The 19,055-nt window shown below is 39.2% G+C and overlaps 1 non-coding gene across 1 annotated transcript; it reads left to right on the top strand.

Annotated features, from left to right (window-relative positions):
* The first annotated feature begins 17,059 nt into the window (after positions 1-17,059).
* LOC141681497 (small nucleolar RNA R71) lies at positions 17,060-17,166 on the top strand. Its single transcript, XR_012558926.1, has one exon. It is a non-coding gene; the product is annotated as a small nucleolar RNA R71 (small nucleolar RNA).
* The last annotated feature ends 1,889 nt before the right edge of the window (positions 17,167-19,055 follow it).

Below are 19,055 nucleotides of genomic sequence, written 5' to 3'. Positions count from 1 at the left end.
GTCTGTAGCACATTTCTGCATTTACCATTGTATAGATTATGTAAGTAGTATTCAAGTCATGTTGACTTTAACTAGATATGCAGAATAGGTTGATTAATTGTACATAAATGATGTCTTGTAATTCTGCATAAATGAAATGAAGTCAAGTGCCAGTTTGCTACCTGACGGATAACCTACAATGAAGTCGACGGATGATCAAATAGACAACCCGACGGATGATCAATAACTCGACGGATGATCATGAACCCGACGGATAAAGAATTCAAATATTTGTTGACAGTGACAACACAGTCACATGCGTCGAGTGGATGCAAATGGAATGTGGTAGCCTATTCAACTGGGTTTTCGAGAACAAAGAAGCATTGCCATTTCCATGCTATTATGAAGATATTCAAAGATGCTGGAATGGAGTAATGAAGTAGCATTGTAATAGACTAGATAGTTTTTTTTTATTATCTTGTCTTATTATTTTATAATTTTGGTGATATATAAACCAAATAGTAGCAACTAAGACACTATCGATCTAAGCAAGAAAGCAGAGAAACATTTGTAAGCAGGATTCTTAGCATTTTTCTAAAGTCTTAGAAGTTCAATTGTTGTAAGTAGCTGTGAGCATTTCTGCACACAGGGTTCTCTCGATGTATAATATATATCTCTGGTGGAATCATTCAAATCCACCAGAAAGTTTTTAAAGACTCTTGTTTTTAATTACTTGTGTTTTGATTCACTTAAGTTTTTATTCCGCATTGTGCTAATCAATACACTTATATTTATATTTGAGTTAGAATATTTTATTTCAAAAAGAAAAAGTTTCAAGAATTCCATTCAACCCCCTTCTATAATTCTTGTCATATTGTCAAGGGACTAACAATTGGTATCAGAGCAAGCTCTTAACTTATAAAGAGTTTAAAGATCAAAACAATACAGCAAGATGAACAAGAAGGATGTTGGAGTCAAGATCCCTTTTCTGGATAAAGATAAATACCATCATTAGAAGGTAAACATGCATCTTCATTTACTTTCTCAAGATGAGGCCTATGTTGACTGCATAGAAAGAGGCCCTCATGTTCCAATGAGAGCAGCAACAGGAAACGAGCCATCAGTCCCCAAGCCAAGGCATGAATGGTCTGATCCTGACATTGAATAAGTCAGGAAGGATAAAAAGGCCATGAACATCCTATTTAATGGAGTTAATGGAGAGATGTTTGACAACATTATCAACTGCAAAATTGCCAAGGATGTTTGGGATACAATACAGATAATCTGTGATGGCACTGAGCAAGTTAGAGAAAACAAGATGCAGCTATTGATTCAGCAATATGAGCATTTTCACAATGAAGAAAGTGAGTCTCTCACTGACATTTTTAGTAGGTTTCAGAAACAACTAAATGCTCTAAAGTTGCATGGAAGGATCTATCAGACAAAAGACTCCAATCTGAAATTCCTTAGATCTCTTCCAAAGGAATGGAAACCAATGACAGTCTCATTAAGAAACTCACAAGATTATAAAGAGTTTACTTTGGAGAGACTATATGGCATCCTGAAAACCTATGAGCTTGAAATAGAGCAGGATGAAAGGATGGAGAGAGGAAAGAAGAAAGGAGGATCCATTCCACTAGTTGCTAAGTTGAAAAAGGAGAAGGAAGTGAAGATGGAAGCTGTTGAATCAACTTCAAGGGTCTGTGAGAACAAGGGCAAGGGGCTTGCAGTAGAAAGTGAAGATTCTTTGAGCCAAGATGACATGGAAGACATTGATAAACACCTAGCATTTCTTTCCAGGAGATTTGCCAAGCTCAAGTTCAAGAAGAACTTTGGAGCAGCCAAGCCAAATAGAAATATGGTGGATAAATCAAAATTTAAATGTTTCAAATGTGGCTTGGCAGGGCATTTTGCCAGTGAGTGTAGGAAGTCCGATTCCAGTAAGAAAAAGTTTGAGCCAGAACAAAAGGAAAGGGATTTCATAACACAAGAAAATGACTGGGCATTAGATGGTCTGGATGAAGATGAAGATGTCAGCTATGTCAATCTAGCCCTAATGGACAAGTCTGATGAGACAGAAACAAGTTCTTCAAGTAATCAGGTAATTACTACAAACCTTGCACATTTATCTACAGATGAGTGTAATGATGCCATAAATGACATATCTACAGAGTTATATCATTTGCGTGTTACACTTAAGTCTCTTACTAAAGAAAATGCTAAAATCAAAGAAAATAATTTGTTTTTAAGAGAGAGAAATAATGTGCTTGAGTCTCAGTTTATTGATTTTGAAAAATTAAGAATTGAGTGTAAAATTTCCAAGGAAGAATTAACCGAGTCCTTGAAGAAAGAGGAAATTTTAAAGAAACAGCTCAAGCATGAACAAGAGGTGATTAAAGCATGGAAAACATCCAGGGATGTCCATGCTCAAATCACCAAAGTTCAAGGAATTGAGTTTTTCTGTGATGTAGCCTGGAAAAAGAATAAAGAGAAACTAGAACCAAATTTGGTATATGGAGTGCTTACAGATGTAGACTCGACGGATGATGAGGATCATCCGTCGGATAACAAAAAGGGTTATCCGTCAAATGATGAAAATCCTCATCCGTCAGCTGTGAGCAAGCCTATCAGTAAAGCCAAACTTGTTAAGCTGAATGAGAAGTATGGGTCTATTTCCATGAACTTTATTTCAGGAGAATCGAGTCAAGTTAAGAAAGGGAAAAAGGCTAATGTTGGTCACATGACTGTCAAATAGTTAAGTGACAGACTTGAAAAGATTGAGGTAAAAACAGAGACCAAAAAGAAAAATAATAGAAATGGTAAAGTAGGGATTAACAAACACAATAACTATACACCTGATAAATATGCTCCTAGAACAATCTGTGTCAAGTGTGGTAGTGTAAATCATTTGTCTGTTAATTGCAAATCTGCCATGCCTACTTCCATGTCTGTGCCACCTCAATTTCCTAATATGAATGCCATGCCTCCCATGCATGTTAATGCTATATCTACACAGAACATGAATGCACAGTTTGCTAATATGCCATTTGCACCTAATCCTTATTATGCTGCATATAGTATGCCACAAATGCCATTTAGCATGCCTTACTGGAATAACATGTTTACACATAGCATGCCATTTCCTGTTAGTCATAATATGCATGATAATTCTGTTGCAATGAATGGTTTCAAAGGCCCAACTCAAATGACTAAGGATGAATCTGAAATTCCTAAGTCAAATGAAATAAAGCCTAAGAAACAGAAAAAGAAAGCTAACAAGGCAGGACCCAAGGAAACTTGGGTACCAAAATCAACTTGATTTGATTTTGATGTGTGAAGGGAAACAGAAAGAATCTTTGGTACTTGGATAGTGGTTGTTCAAGACACATGACTGGTGATTCTACCCTGCTCACAGAGTTTAAGGAGAGAGCTGGCCCAAGTATTACTTTTGGAGATGACAGCAAGGGTTATACTGTGGGATATGGCTTGATTTCAAAGGACAATGTCATCATTGAGGAGGTTGCCTTAGTGGATGGTCTCAAACACAACTTGTTGAGTATAATCCAGCTTTGTGATAAAGGCAACTCAGTAACCTTCAATTCAGAAGCCTGTGTTGTGACTAATAAAAGAAGCAACAAAGTGGTTCTCACTGGTGTGAGAAAAGGAAATGTGTACCTGGCTGATTTCAACTCATCTAATGTAGAATCTGTAACTTGTCTTCTCAGTAAAGCAAGTCAGGATGAAAGTTGGCTATGGCACAAGAAGCTATCCCATTTAAACTTCAAGACCATGAATGAGCTAGTAAAGAAAGAACTGGTTAGAGGCATTCCTCTAGTGGAGTTTTCTAAGGATGGAATGTGTGATGCCTGCCAAAAGGGGAAGCAGATTAAAGCATCATTCAGGAAGAAACTTGATTCAACAATTGAAGAGCCTTTGCAACTGCTCCACATGGATTTGTTTGGACGAGTCAATGTGTTGTCCATCTCATGAAAAGATTTTGCCTAGTAATTGTAGATGATTTCTCAAAGTTCTCTTGGACATATTTCCTAAAGTCTAAAGATGAGGCTAGTGAAATCATCATCAATCACATAAGGCAAGTCAATAATCATCCTGATTTCAAGGTTAGAAGAATCAGGAGTGACAGTGGAACTGAGTTCAAGAATTTTGTCATGAGAGCATTTTGTGAGGAAAATGGGATTATGCATGAGTTATCAGCAGCAAGGACTCCACAACAGAATGGAGTACTGGAAAGGAAGAACAGATCACTTATTGAAGCTGCAAGGACAATGCTTGAAGAATCTAAACTGCCAACATACTTTTGGGCTGAAGCTGTAAATACTGCATGCTACACTCAGAATATTTCTCTGGTTAATCAAGCTTGATGCATGACTCCCTATCAATTGTTCAAGAACAAGAAGCCAACTCTAAATTTTCTTCATGTCTTTGGCTGTAAGTGCTATATTTTGAGAAATCAAACTGATCAGAATGGGAAGTTTGATGCTAAAGCAGATGAAGAAATTTTTGTTGGGTATGTTGTTGGTAAAGCATATAGAGTCTACAATCTAAGAACCAACATTGTTGTGGAATCAATACATGTTGTGTTTGATGATAAAAAGATTGAAGGACTGAAAGATGGAGATTATCATGAGAGCCTCAAATTCAACAATGTGGAGATGGTTAGTGATGACAGTGATGATGAAAGTGATCAAGAAACAGTATCTAAGGATAAAGCAGATAAATCTAATACCAATGAAGCACAAAACTCAACATCTGTCGAGTTGCATAATGCTTCATCCGTCGGGAGGCAATCTGTGTTATCCGTCGGGAGACAACCAGCTTCATCCGTCAGTACTCAAAATTCACCATCCGTCGGGTTATCAAAAGGAGCAGGAAGTCAAGATAGATCACCTATAGAAATCCCCATTCTCAAATCAAAGATCCACAAACTCAGGGGGAGTTTCTAATAATCAAAACTCAATCATACATCAAGACAACAATGAGATTTCTTCATCTAGAGCTAATCTACCTCAATAAAGGAAATGGACAAAAGATCACCCCTTTGAGCTTATCATTGGTGATGTTTCTTCTAGAGTTCAAACAAGAAGAGCAACTCAGGAAGAATGTCTATACAACAGCTTTCTTTCCAAGGAAGAACCAAAGAAGGTAGAAGAAGCTTTGTTGGATCCTGATTGGATTTTAGCTATGCAGGAGGAGCTAAACCAATTTGAAAGGAATAATGTATGGAAGCTGGTGCCCAAGCCTAAAGGAAAGAATCCAATAGATACTAAATGGGTATTCAGAAACAAGATGGATGAAAATGGCATAGTAGTCAGAAACAAAGCTAGATTGGTTGCTAAGGGCTATTTTTAGCAAGAAGGAATAAATTTTGATGAAACATTTGCTCCTGTTGCAAGACTTGAAGCCATCAGAATCTTCTTAGCCTATGCAGCCCATGCCAATTTCAAGGTCTATCAAATGGATGTCAAAAGTGCCTTTCTGAATGGAGATTTGGAGGAAGAAGTCTATGTCAGTCAACCTCCTGGCTTTAAAGATCCAAATTTTCCAGAACATGTCTATTATCTTTTAAAAGCACTTTATGGACTGAAGCAGGCACCTAGAGCCCGGTATGACACTTTATCAAAGTTCCTTTTGGAAAATCACTTCACAAGAGGTACTGTAGATAAAACTTTATTTTTCAGAAATGTTAATGGCTCTAGTATACTTGTTCAAATTTATGTAGATGATATTATTTTTGGCTCTACAGATGAGAAACTTTGCAAAAAGTTTGCCAAATTGATGCAAAGTAAGTATAAAATGAGTATGATGGGAGAACTAACTTACTTTCTTGGCTTACAAGTTAAGCAAGTTAGTGATGGAATATTCATTAGTCAAACTAAATATATTTTTGATCTTTTAAAGAAGTTTGATCTAATGGATTGCACATTTGCAATAACTCCCATGGCCACTGCAACTAAGCTTGAATTAAACACTACTGAAAAGACTGTGGATATTTCAAGTTATAGAGGCATGGTTGGCTCACTTCTGTATTTAACAGCTAGTAGGCCAGATATAATGTTTGATACATATTTATGTGCTAGATTTCAGGCTGATCCTAGAGAATCTCACTTAATAGCTATTAAGAGAATTTTCAGATATCTCAAGGGAACACCAAATCTTGGCATTTGGTACCCTAGAGATTCTGGTTTTGATCTAACTGGTTATTCAGATGCAGGTTATGCAGGTTGTAGAATTGATAGAAAAAGTACAACAGGAACCTGTCAATTTCTAGGAAACAAGCTTGTGTCCTGGTTCAGTAAAAAGAAAAATTCAGTTTCTACTTCTACAGCTGAAGCTGAATATATTGATGCTGGTAGTTGCTGTGCACATATATTATGGATGAAAAATCAATTGCTAGACTATAATTTGCAAGTTGAAAGGATTCCTATTTTCTGTGATAACACAAGTGCAGTTGCCATCACTGAAAATCCAGTACAACATTCAAGGATAAAGCACATAGATATCAAGTACCATTTCATAAGGGAACATATAATGAATGGTACTGTGGAACTACATTTTGTTCCAAGCGAAAAGCAGCTTGCAGATATCTTTACCAAGCCACTAGATGAATCTACGTTTTCAAGGTTGGTAAGTGAGTTAGGTATGCTTAATTACTCTTAAATCTATATGAGTTAATTTGCAAGTTAAAATGCAGCCAGAAATTTAATTGATTTTTCAGTCATAGATGAGATTTTGGCTAAGTCAAAATTTATATCTCGACGGATGATCTTTATCCATCGAGTTTGATCATCCGTCGATATATTATCTGCTAACAATAATCAATTATGTTTCTGGAATATTTTATGTCTCGACGGATAACAGTTTATCCTCATCCGTCGAATTGTCTTAATCTCAGCCGTTAATTCCCTGTACATTATCCATCAAGTATTCTTACAGTTTGTAAACATAACACGACGGATAATGGATGGAATTTTTACAGTTTATTTTTAAACGGCTATTTTAGGCAATTTCTATTGGTTACTTTATTTTACTTTATTATTTTTATCAGTTATTTTTGAGATAGTATAAAATCTTATTTCATTGCAATTGCTTTTCTTTTAACATTCTCAATTCAACTGCTCTAATTTCATTCTCTCTCAAAGCACATACTCTATTTCTCTTCAAGCTCTTATTCTCTAACAATGGCACCTGTTGTAAAGATTATATCTCAAACTGGGTTCATTTATGAGAAGAACAATTTCACCGCACTAGTGAACAAGGGTATTCAGCAATCTGGAGACTATCACAAGATGATGGATTTTGTGAAGAGTTGCAAGCTCAACTATGCCATGCTGGAATCACCCACAATCTTCTGTAAAGTTGTAGAAGAGATGTGGACCACTGCTACCTACAACTCTACAGATAAGACCATCACTCTAACCATTAAAGGTAAAGAATTATGTACCAATAGTGCTCTGATAAAAGCATGTTTCAAAATTCCTGATAACAATGTGACTTCACCACACACTGACACTGATATAATCAATATGCATAATTCCATGCACTATACACTTCCTACTTCTAAACTGAGTGATATTAGGAGAATGGGTCTTAGGAAAGAGTGGAGTTTCTTGTGTGATGTAGTTACAAAATGTTTCTCTGGACTCAGTAATTTCGATTCAGTGAATATTTCCATGCTCTACATTCTAGTTACAGATAAATTCTACAATTTCAGTGACCTTGTCTTGTTTGAGTTAGGTTTTAAATTAGGAGAGTTAAATAAAAGAGGTAAGAATGTGTACTATGCTAGATTTCTTATGTTATTAGCTAACCACCTATGTGAAGAGATTGTGCTTGAGAACCCTAAAAACAAACTAGATTGTTGGGTTCAAGAGAGAAGGCTCATTGCAGATTTGAACAGGGCCAATCATCACAAGGATGTGCCAATGTTCTATTTTCCTGTAATGCAAGCACCTCAGGTAAGTGAGGTAAGTTCACCTATCCCTACAACTATTCCAAAATCCACAATTTCTTTGAGTTCAAGTTTGGCTATGTGTTAGAGCGAAAACACACGCTAATATTCACGCAAGTATACGCGTTCGCAAGTAATATAGAATACTTTTTAGTTCATTCCCACAGAGACTCAGACTAATTTATTGTCTAATTAAACTCACTCACCAATGTATGATTACTTCTCAATGTTAAGACGCTAACACTTAGAATTGTTGACTAAATATTAACTACAATTAACTACTTAATTAATCACTTAATTAACACTTCAAATTATCAATAATAAAACACTCATGAGATCACAACTTCATTACTACTTCCTTCAATAGTCATTGTTATTACCTTTAGCATGTGACAGTGATGATATTAATCGAATAACACAAAACTGATAAAAGCCAACTTTCATTGTACTAATACCATTCTACCAACATCCACAATCAAGATAGAAGTTGAATAGTCATCAATTATGTTGAGTTCCTACATGTCTACAGAAATTGACAACACAACGATTTAAGCACAAGTTATTCCTTTTGATTACATAGGGCAAATAAAATTGTTAGAGTTACCCACTAATCATGCACAACGTACATGAACCTATGCTAGCATGGCAAGTTCTAAATCTCAAGATCCACCGTCGCTTCACAAGAGATTAACACCATATCTTATATGTTCGCGACGCACATAAGACGAATACGCACAACCAAAACTAGATATCATACAATCATCACATACTAAAGTATTAAACAATTAACTAAAGAATTCCATAATAAATCCGTTGCAACCCCATGATCACGATTAGCCCATAATAGCACTTATCGTCATCATGGGTTCATATGAAATCATGATAAACAAACACAAGAAAATAATAACTAAACTAATTATATTAAATCAAAGTACGTCCCAAGAGTAAATATGTTCAAGGTAAGAAACTAGCATCCAACGTTATAACGAAACAAGAATCATAAGAAAATATGCTTCCTCTTCGTTGCTGTGCACTAAACGGTCTTCTTCCTTATCTCCTTCGCTCCTTGCGTAATACCACGATCCTCTCTCGTGAAAACGTCTCCAAATCTACTTATATAATAGTCCCATAAAACTCAGATTACATAGAAGTGGAAGCCAAACAGAAATAGAAGTCCTAAAATAATTTTTTTTTCCCCGACCTTGCGCGGCCGCTCAGCATAGCTGAGCGGGCGCTTAGCTTTCTGCGCGGCCGCTCAGCTATGCTGAGCGGGCGCTCAGGACCCTTCTGAAAAATTCCTGAGTTTGCTCTGTTCCTTCGCCGTAATCTGCCCATTTCTTCCCTCTCTCAATGATGAACACATGCCAAGGCTTATTCTTGATGATTACTCCCCCAAAATGCAACTAATACCCTGAAACACATAAACACTAGAAAAACGCGTCAAATACACAAAATACTTGATTTCAAGACACCATTTTAAGCCATTTTAAGACGTTCTAAGTGGTATAAAATGCCACTTATCACACCCCCAAACTTAAATCGATGCTTGTCCTCAAGCGTCACAGACTAAAAAACAAATAAAAACATGCATGAATGCAATCTATATGAAAATGCAGCGATCCCCCTTACTACGAATAAACCAACCAAATTGCAACATCTCAACAAATGCCGTTAGACACTAAAGATCAATAAACTCATGTAAACGGACATTCAGCCAGAAACGTGGTGTGTACAAATGCTTAACAGATATGCTTCGGAACTAGACCAATTATTATGACTCGACTATCCTCAAGGCAATCACATGATTATACAAAGAATAAAAATTCTAGGCACAAAGTGATATACAACACTACAAGAATTCTGGAGCTTATTACGGAATCATGCTTTTTATTCACAATACAAATGCTTATTTGACCGTGCAATGAGTGAGGTCCACAAAAGACTTATACAATGGTATCCATGTAACGAGCGTTAGGTTAGCGGATCCCAGACTCTAAAAGCCTTAGGTCACTAGGCACAAAGTCCCCTAAGAACTTAATAACTCGAATACCAAAGAGCCCACTCTTGATCAATTATGCATAAACACCACAAAAATTAAATTTGTTTTTTTTTTAAAAAAAATTTCTGACCAAGTGCGTTTCGCTCCATCTTGCTCAACCCTAGACTACTCGCACAACATGCGAGCCGGCTACTAGCCATTTGACGCCTAGCCACAACTAGCAACAAATTCCATTTTTTTTTACTCCAATTTTTTTTCTTTTTCATGCCTTTATCACTAAGAGCCTATTATCGAATTCTAAGCATAATAAATAGATTGACCTCGAAAATAATCAAATTATAACAACAATCTAGCCCTTACGCATTCTCTAAGACTTAGTGGAATTACAAGTGCTTCTAGCATGCATATCAACCTACACGACTTAATATCACTTTAATGTTATCACTACACTCGCATCAATATCACAATTCAGTCGATAAATCATCGCAAAAGGGATCATGGTAAATGCATGAGCTACATGACATGATAAACAATTAAGGCTATAAGAAAAACTATATGGCATAAATTATGCAACTATATGAACTAAACTATCATGAATATGCAGTTATATGACACACACACAGTATTCCTTAACTACCACCTCCAAACTTAAAATCTTCACTGTCCTCAGTGAAGGTAGTAGAAAGGAACACAGGGTATACCTACTCGGAGTCATCATCATCATCACCCTCAGTGGGTGGAGTATCAGGCGGCGGGTATGCAGAGTCCTCACCAAAAACTGGCCACTGGATATCAGCTCCAAGGCCCCGAAAAGCAGTCCCTAACGCAAGGGTGAGCTCCTGAGCAAACCTGCTCTGTGTCTCGTACATGGCATCCATCCTCCGTGAAAGCCTCCTATACTGGGTATCAGCCATCCCAGCACCCTCCTGAGCTCTCGAAGAACCAGCCTCATCACGCCCAGGCCTAGCCATAGTAGCACCTCGTGCTGGACACCCTCCTGGAAGACGATAACCCAGCCCATGCTCCTCGGGCTCACCACCGGTCCACTCCTGCATCCCATTCAGAGTTCCAGAATCAATCGGAGCTGCCGGTAACTGCAACTGCTCATGAGCCGGCCAGTTCACTCCTACTGCTCGGCACAGCTTCGTAACCGTGGATGCATAAGGGATGTTCATATGCTTAGCTCCCCTCAAAAACTTCAGAATTCCTTGGTAGATAAACTCACCAAAGTCCACATAGTACTCCTCATGAAGAATTCCCCACAACAACTGTGCTCTCTCAACTGTGACCTCGTGTGCATGCGAAGAAGGCAAAATATTAGCACAAATAAATGCATTCCATGCACGGGCATACCTGTTCATAGCGATCGCCGGGAAGTGACGATACTCATTAGTGCCGATCTTGAAGGTCCAAACTGTGCCCGGCCTACATAGAGTCACACAAATCAAATCCAACTCAAAATCCTCAACAGTCTTCTCATTCCAGTTCTCCTCCTCGGGCTTCCTCTCTCGCTGTCCAATCACATGGTGAATCGCCGCAGGGTGATAATCAACCGTCAGCCCTCGGACCACAGAAAACCCATTCTTTTCGGCCTTCGCATTCGCATAGAACTCGCAAACCACGCTCATCGGTACTGCTTCGGGCGACTCACAAAAAGCTATCCACCCTTTTTCTGCAATCATGGGTAGCAACTCACCATCCCTCCCCGATGCTAAAAACCCTCTCTCCTTCAGAATCGGCTTCCCCAAAAGCCTAGTGTACTCCTCCTCCGCAGCTCTGTCAGTCAACCGAGGCCTTGCAGCAGTACCCCTTGATGAATCAGCAGTAGGGACTGTGCTGCTGCTATCGATAGTCCGTGCTCTCTTGGGTGCCATTGATTCTCCAATAAAAGTGTTTAAGAACTGAGTTTTGGTGCTTGGGAGAGAGTTTAAGTGTAGGAAGTTTGTGGGAGATATGTAGGATATGTGTATGTATATATAGGGTGTGGAATAAGTTAAATTAGATTAGGGTTTGGGGCTTAAGGGTTAAAATGATGGGGTAGTGGGAACAAATCGTGGGTTTATGGGCTACAATTGGTTATTTTTTTATTTTTTTTTCTGCTTTTTTTTCCTGAATTTAAAAAAAAAATTCTGGCAGTCGACCCCTGAGCGGTCGCTCAGCAAAGCTGAGCGGGCGCTCAGCTTGCTGAGCGGTCGCTCAGCAAAGCGGAGCGGGCGCTCAGGGGGTCACTGGAAAAAAAAAATTCAGCCCCGATTTTCTGATTTTTTTGTGTTTTTGGATAGGTTATTAACTTCTAAGGGTTCCTGTAACAACAATTCATGGGTTGCCTCCCACGCAGCGCTTCTTTTTCGTCATTAGCTTGACGTTGCGTACCCTTCTCAAGTAGTCAACAAAATGGCGCTAGCCACTTCTCGGTTTACCATGTCCCCATAGTAGTGCTTCAAACGCTGACCGTTAACCTTGAATGCTTGGTCCGGATCATTCTCAAAAATTTCCACCGCTCCATGTGGAAACACAGTTTTGACAATAAAAGGTCCAGACCACCTCGATTTCAACTTCCCAGGAAAAAGTCGGAGCCGAGAGTTGAATAAGAGAACTTGTTGCCCCGGCACAAATGACTTAGGATGTAGCTTCCTATCGTGCCACCTCTTCACCTTTTTCTTATACATTTTGTTATTCTCATACGCTTGAAGTCGAAATTCATCAAGTTCATTAAGCTGAAGCATTCTTTTCTTACCAGCTGCATCTAAATCCAGGTTCAACTTTTTCAATGCCCAGTAGGCCTTATGCTCAAGCTCCGCAGGTAGATGACATCCCTTACCGTACACCAACTGAAACGGGGACATACCAAGTGGAGTTTTGTATGCTGTTCTGTAAGCCCAAACAGCTTCATCGAGCTTTAAAGACCAATCCTTCCTTGACGGACAAACAACCTTCTCTAGAATGCGCTTTATCTCTCTGTTAGACACTTCCGCTTGACCATTTGTTTGTGGATGATAGGCAGTAGCCACTTGATGATTCACATTATAACGCTGCATCATAGAAGTGAACTTACGGTTGCAGAAATGCGACCCTTCATCACTTATGATTACCCGAGGTGTTCCAAAACTTGTGAAAATTTGCTTATGAAGAAAATTTAGCACTGCCTTTGCATCATTTGTCGGTAAAGCTTTAACTTCTACCCATTTTGAGACATAATCGACTGCCAGCAAGATGTACTGATTATTGCAAGACGAGATAAAAGGCCCCATGAAATCGATTCCCCAAACATCAAAGACCTCGACTTCAAGCATCATATTTAATGGCATCTCATCCTTTCTTGTCAAATTTCCCACTCTTTGGCAACGATCACACCTTAAAACAAACTGATGAGCATCCTTGAACAAAGTAGGCCAAAAAAAACCTGCTTGCAGAATACGAGCTGCCGTCTTCTCACCACCATAGTGTCCACCATAAACCGTAGAGTGGCAGTCTCGTAATATCCCCTCCGTCTCACAGAACGGGATACATCTCCTGATGATCTGGTCAGCTCCCTGTCTAAACAAATATGGTTTATCCCACATATACCACTTCACCTCATGCAGAAACTTCTTCTTTTGAGCGGAGGTCAAATTAGGAGGCATTACATTGCTGACGAGATAGTTTACAATATCTGCAAACCATGGTTCTTCCTCCTGAACTGCAAACAACTGCTCATCCGGAAAAGATTCATTGATTAATGTCCTATCTTGTGAAGTAGAATCGGGATTCTCCAACCTAGAGAGATGGTCAGCTACTTGATTCTCAGTACCTTTTCTATCCTTGATCTCTAACTCAAATTCCTGAAGTAAAAGCACCTAACGAATGAGTCTCGGCTTCGAATCCTTCTTGGAAACCAGATAGCGAATAGCCGCATGATCAGTGAATACTATTACTTTTGTACCAAGTAGATAAGATCGAAATTTCTTGAAACCAAATACTATAGCCAATAGCTCCTTCTCAGTAGTGGTGTGTTCATTTGGGCCCCATTTAAAGTCTTACTCGCATAGTAGACCACATGGAAGAGATTTTTCTTGCGCTGTCCCAGAACTGCACCTACCGCATAATCACTCGCATCACACATCATCTCAAATGGTTTTTTCCAATCTGGTGCTGTAATAATTGGTGCAGTGATCAAACTCTTCTTGAGAGTCTCGAATGCTGCCAAACATTCATCATCAAATTTGAAAGGCACATATTTCTCAAGCAAAGTGCATAACGGCTTAGATATCTTTGAAAAGTCCTTGATGAATCGTCGATAAAAACCCGCATGACCAAGAAAACTACGGATTCCTTTCACAGAATTAGGTGGTGGAAGATTTTCAATGACTCCCACCTTGGCCTTGTCCACCTCCAGACCCTTGTTAGAGACCTTATGCCCAAGAATAATGCCTTCACGCACCATAAAATGACATTTCTCCCAATTGAGCACCAAATTAGTTTCCACACACCTTTTGAGTACGGCGCGCAGATTATTCAAACATTCATCATATGAATGTCCAAAGACGGAGAAGTCGTCCATGAACACTTCGACATTATTTCCAATCATGTCAGAGAATATAGCCATCATACATCTCTGAAAAGTGGCCGGGGCGCCACATAACCCAAACGAAACTCTGTGAAAAGTAAATGTGCCAAATGGACAAGTGAAGGTAGTCTTTTCCTGATCCTCTGGTGCAATACAAATCTGATTATACCCTGAATAACCATCCAGAAGACAAAAATACTCATGACCCGCCAACCTGTCAAGCATCTGATCAATAAACGGAAGAGGGAAGTGATCCTTCCTTGTGGCTTTGTTCAATTTTCTATAATCCATGCATACTCTCCATCCTGTAACTGTTCGAGTGGGGATGAGCTCATTCTTTTCATTTGCTACCACAGTGATACCTCATTTCTTAGGTACACATTATACGGGGCTTACCCACGAGCTGTCAGAAATAGGATAAATGATGCCTGCATCCAGCCATTTCAGAATTTCTTTCTTCACCACCTCCTTCATGATAGGATTCAGTCTTCGCTGCTGTTCCACAGTCGGCTTACTACCTTCCTCTAGCAGAATTTTATGCATACAATATGAAGGACTTATCCCCTTGATGTCTACTATGATCCATCCAATAGCCGATTTGAATTCTCTCAAAATCCTTAAGAGCTTGTCTTCCTCACTACCTGAAAGGTCAGATGAAATAATAACAGGTAAAGTAGATGCATCACCTAAAAAAGCATACCTCAAGTGTTCAGGTAATGGCTTGAGCTCCAAGGTAGGTGTTTCCTCTATTGATGATTTGAGCTTTCCTTCAGCATTCTTGAGGTCAGAAGTACCAAGAGATTCAAACTGCATGTCCAGCTTTTGCTTCCAGGGAGAAGCGTTCAGATATTGTAATTGCTCGTTGCCATCTTCATCATCGCTGTCAAAATCCCCTACTAAGGCCTTTTCCAATGCATCAGACATTAGCATGCGATCGAGTTCCAAAGTAACCGCAGAATCAATCACATCCACTTTAAAGCACTCCTCATCTTCTGTAGGGAATTTCATTGCCTTGAATACGTTGAAGGTCACATCCTGATCTTGTACCCATATAGTAAGTTCACCTTTTTGCACATCTATCAATGTACGGCCAGTAGCCAAGAAAGGTCTTCCCAAGATTATGGGAATCTTCTTATCTTCCTCAAAATCCAGAATAACAAAATCTGCAGGAAAGAAGAGCTTATCCACCTTGACGAGCACATCCTCCACTATGCCCCTTGGGTAAGTAATGGCACGATCAGCCAATTGTAGAGACATGTATGTGGGTTTTGGATCAGGCAGATCCAGCTTTTTAAAGATCGACAACGGCATCAGATTAATGCTTGCTCCCAAATCACAAAGGCACTTGTCAAAAGTCAAATTGCCAATGGTGCAAGGAATGGTGAAGCTACCTGGATCTTTCAGTTTTGGTGGTAACTTTTGCTGCAGAACAGCGCTGCATTCTTCCGTGAGAGCAACGGTCTCAAAGTCATCCAGTTTCACCTTTCTTGAAAGAATACTCTTTATAACCTTCGCATAACTAGGCATTTGCTCCAGAGCCTCAGCGAAAGGTATATTGATGTGAAGTTTCTTGAACACCTCCAGAAACTTACCGAACTGTCTATCCAGCTTTTGTTGCTGCAATCTCTTAGGAAAAGGTGGTGGAGGATAGAGCTGTTTCTCCCCTGTATTAGCCTCAGGCAGAGTGTGTTCAACAGTAGTCTTCCTTGGTTCCGCCGCTTTCTCCTTTTGCTTAGCTTCTTCATCTCTAATTTCAGCTTCTCCTTCTTTTGCCTTTTCAGCATCAGTAACTTTTCCAGACCTTAAGGTAATAGCCTTGACTTGCTCTTTAGCTTCCTTCCTTCCTGGTACTTCCGTGTCACTGGGAAGAGTGCCAGGTTGACGATTGAGCACTGCATTGGCTAATTGACCGATTTGATTTTCCAAGGTCTTGATAGAAACCGCATGACTCTTGCATAACAGCTTAAGTTCCACAAAATCAGCACTAGTAGGTGCAGCTGTACTTCCCTGTTGAGGATATGATTGCCTTGTAGCATACTACTGTGGTTGCTGGAATCCAGGTGGGTTAAACTGTTTACTCACTCCTTGCTGATATGGTGGCTGAATAGCATTCTGATTATTCCCCCAGCTGAAATTTGGATGATTTCTGTTATTAGGATGATAGGTCGCTGGCACAGGCTGCTGTTGTCGCTGATAATTATTCACATACTGAACAGATTCGTTAACAAGAGAACACTGATCTGTAACATGAGAACCTGCACAAAGCTCACAAACCATAGCTATTTGATTAACTTCATATGTAGCCAGAGAATCAACCTTCATTGACAGCGCTTGAAGCTGGGCTGCAATAGCGGTGGCTGCATCAACTTCCAGAATACCTGCTACCTTACCTGACGTCATCCTCTGAGTTGGGTTTTGATGCTCATTTTCAGCCATAGTCTCTATAAGATTATACGCCTCAGTATAGCTTTTAGCCCATAAGGCGCCTCCAGCTGCTGTATCGAGCATGGGCCGAGATTGGGCCCCCAAACCATTATAGAAACCAGTGATCACCATCCAATCAGGCATTCCATGATGTGGACATTTTCTCAACATTTCCTTGTAGCGTTCCCAAGCCTCGCACATAGATTCTGTAGGTTGCTGCGCAAACTGAGTAAGAGCACTCCTCATAGCAGCAGTCTTTGCCATCGGATAAAACTTCACCAGAAACTTTTGCGCAAGATCTTGCCACGTAGTGATGGACCCAGCTGGTTCAGAATGTAACCAGTCTTTAGCCTTGTCCCTCAGTGAGAATGGGAAAAGCCTCAACTTGATAGCCTCATCAGTCACGCCATTATACTTAAAAGTGCTGCAGATCTCGACAAAATTCCTTATGTGCATGTTGGGGTCTTCAGTCGCTGCTCCTCCAAAAGAAACAGAATTCTGCACCATCTGAATAGTGCCCGGCTTGATTTCAAAGGTGTTAGCTTGAATAGCCGGATGAAGAATGCTTGACTGAATGTCATCAATTTTTGGCCGAGAAAAATCCATAAGAGCTGGATCAGCTTGAACAATACGATCACCCATGTTTACTGGTTCTTTCCGCTCAGTTCCTGAATCCGAATCTTCAAAATCTAACTTCTCCGGAATATCAAAAACTTCGTTTGTCTCCTCAGCTGTATCTAAAGTCCTCTTGCGAGTACGAGAACGAGTTTGCATAAACGCTTGCTAAAGTACCTGAAACACAACCGGAAACAATAAGTAACTACTACGTCCTAATCACTGAGTCCTAATGACCAATGATGGTAAGTACATAAACTAAACAAATACGCCGAGTCCCCGGCAGCGGCGCCAAAAACTTGTTAGAGCGAAAACACACGCTAATATTCACGCAAGTATACGCGTTCGCAAGTAATATAGAATACTTTCTAGTTCGTTCCAACAGAGACTCGGACTAATTTATTGTCTAATTAAACTCACTTACCAATGTATGATTACTTCTCAATGTTAAGACACTAACACTTAGAATTGTTGACTAAATATTAACTACAATTAACTACTTAATTAATCACTTAATTAACACTTCAAATTATCAATAATAAAACACTCATGAGATCACAACTTCCTTACTACTTCCTTCAATAGTCATTGTTATTACCTTTAGCATGTGACAGTGATGATATTAATCGAATAACACAAAACTGATAAAAGTCAACTTTCATTGTACTAATACCATTCTACAAACATCCACAATCAAGATAGAAGTTGAATAGTCATCAATTATGTTAAGTTCCTATATGTCTACAGAAATTGACAACACAACGATTTAAGCACAAGTTATTCTTTTTTATTACATAGGGCAAATAAAACTGTTAGAGTTACCCACTAATCATGCACAACGTACATGAACATATGCTAGCATGGCAAGTTCTAAATCTCAAGATCCACCGTCGCTTCACAAGAGATTAACACCCTATCTTATATGTTCGCGACGCACATAAGACGAATACGCACAACCAAAACTAGATATCATACAATCATCATACACTAAAGTATTAAACAATTAACTAAAGAATTCCATAATAAATCCGTTGCAACCCCATGATCACGATTAGCCCATTATAGCACTTATCGTCATCATGGGTTCATATGAAATCATGATAAACAAACACAAGAAAATAATAACTAAACTAATTATATTAAATCAGAGTACGTCCCAAGAGTAAATAGGTTCAAGGTAAGAAACTAGCATCCAACGTTATAACGAAACAAGAATCACAAGAAAATATGCTTCCTCTTCGTTGCTGTGCACTAAACGGTCTTCTTCCTTATCTCCTTCGCTCCTTGCATAATACCACGATCCTCTCTCATGAAAACGTCTCTAAATCTACTTATATAATAGTCCCATAAAACTCAGATTACATAGAAGTGGAAGCCAAACAGAAATAGAAGTCCTAAAATAATTTTTTTTTCCCCGACCCTGCGCGGCCGCTCAGCGTAGCTGAGCGGGCGCTCAGGACCCTTCTGGAAAATTCCTGAGTTTCCTCCGTTCCTTCGCCGTAATCTGCCCATTTCTTCCTTCT

This window comes from Apium graveolens, chromosome 8 (genome assembly GCF_009905375.1).
Source record: "Apium graveolens cultivar Ventura chromosome 8, ASM990537v1, whole genome shotgun sequence".
Taxonomy (NCBI): Eukaryota; Viridiplantae; Streptophyta; class Magnoliopsida; order Apiales; family Apiaceae; genus Apium; species Apium graveolens.
Note: the sequence above shows the minus strand (reverse complement) of the source record. Positions and strands in the feature narration are given on the sequence as shown.